Source organism: Crocodylus porosus, unplaced genomic scaffold, assembly GCF_001723895.1.
Source record: "Crocodylus porosus isolate Cpor-Errol unplaced genomic scaffold, CroPor_comp1, whole genome shotgun sequence".
In the NCBI taxonomy this organism is placed as follows: Eukaryota; Metazoa; Chordata; order Crocodylia; family Crocodylidae; genus Crocodylus; species Crocodylus porosus.
The window spans coordinates 5,077,351-5,079,457 of NW_017728948.1; positions in this window are offsets into that span (position 1 = coordinate 5,077,351).

A 2,107-nucleotide genomic window follows, 5' to 3' on the forward strand; every position below is an offset into this window, starting at 1 on the left:
GCAAGCAAGGATTTATTGGGGGCTCACTGAGGACTAGAGCCTAGAGTCTAATTCTGGGATTATCTTGTGCAAGATCCAAATAGTTCTTGAAAGCACATTGAGTTACGTATGGCGGTGGTTAAAAAGAAGGGGCCTGGACCCAGTAGGATGATTTTGATCAACAGGTTTAGGCACCTAGGATTCCTGAGCTGCCGATGAGGACAGCCAGATACTTCTAAAGGACCATCTACAGGGCCTCGGTTCTGAGCAGGGAGGTGCCTAAAGCTTGCCGATAGGAAATGTTAGGCACAGCGGCATTTTCCAACTCTGCCTCCTCCCCAGAGCTGAGGCACCTGGCTCAAGGCTGCACCTCTGTCATTGCAGGATCTAGAGTTCCCAGGAAGGATGTGAGGCTATATAACATGAGGCTTAGCCCCCAAGACCACTTGTGCTCCCCAACAGAGGTGGTGGTGTTGCTGATAGAGATTCAACCTAAAGGGATTCAAACTCAAATCTCCAACCTCACTCAAGAGAGCCCTAGCCACCAGGCTGTGGACTAAATTGGGTAGGTGTACCCTCCATTGCTCTTGTCGAAAGTCCTCCACTTGACCACCGAAAATCTCCCTTAGAAGGCCAGGGAAGGGGGGAGTCTGACTCTGGGATCCAGTGGTGCAGGTGAGGCGAGTAGTCTGGGCTCCCATCCCCACAGCCAGAACTGTTTATGTATTTTACATCAGGAAGTCATCAGTTAAAAAAAAAAAAAAATCAGAAACAGGCTCTCTGCTCAAACTGTATCTTTCTTGAGCACACCTAGAAGCCTAAATCTGGTTATTTAAAGAACTTTCCAATACAAAATACAGGCACCTAAGTGGTTTTGTGGAAGTTGTAAAAAGGTTGATTTAGATCGAGAACTTACATTCTACCTGTGACCCATGGAGGCACATATGGGGATGATTTGAATCTGGGCCCCGGAGTTTTTTTGTATGCCAAGCATGCTACCAGATGCCATTGGCACTTGGCATGCTGTGATAATCACAGTGACCCAAGAGAAAGGGTGATCTTCAGTACAATCCTGGCCTGGGATGTGATATGGATATCTAAGTAAAAGATACATATTACAGAACAACCTGAACCAACACCACTGTTTGAGAGACAGAAAAAATATGGTCCAGATGCCTGTGAATGGTCTACTCTTTGCCAGATATGCCTAGCTTAGGATTTCTTTTCCAGCTAGCTACTTAAAAAATAATTCAGTAATACTTTTCCATATGTTGTGCAGGGGAATTGCAAGCATCAATAAATTGTACAGTATTGTGAATGCATATTTAAAACACCATATAAAAAAGTTAGTATGTAATGACCACCACACATCAGTAGTAACAGGAAATGCCAAAATGAATTTAGTCAGGAAAAGTATATGCTAAACTTGAACTTGTAATGGGAAATGGTTGTGAACCCAACAATAAGATGGATTATTTAAGTTCACAAAGAGTGAATATCCACATGCTTGAGGCAAGTCCCACTTCTTGCCCCTTCTGCTTAGACTAATTCCTGGAAAACTTTATTTTTGGAGTTGTTTATATACTGGAGCTGCTATAATGCAAATAGGTGAAACCCCTTTCACATGGTAGGCATTTGAGCTTTTCAGTGTATCAGGTTCCTGTGGGGAATTATTTCCTCTGTGTGTGTGAAACTGTTTTCTATAGCCTATGTTTTTCAATGCTCATGATAGTCCTGGAAGCTGAATAGTAAATCCTGGAGGCTGAGTACCATCATGGCACTGTAATCTAATATAATAAAAGGCTTAGTCTGTGTGTCTGTCTGTAATGATTCTGGTCAACGGTGCATGTGCTGCTGAGAGGGCAGGTCGTGACTGGCTGTGCAGCCTGCATGGGCCCAAGTCTGTGTCACTGCTAGGGAAGTTTGGCAGTGGGAAACATGCCCCGGATGTCCAAGCAGTGAGGCTGCCCCCCAGGCTTCCTGCCTGAGGGGGATCACCGTGGTGGCACCCCCCTGCCACCCAGTCTGGGCACCCCCAGAACAGCCGTGAGGGAGAGGAGTGGGGAGGCAGGTGGGGGTGGCCCAGGTGGACCCAGAGTGGTGGGGGGGAGGGAAGGAGTGGGGTCAG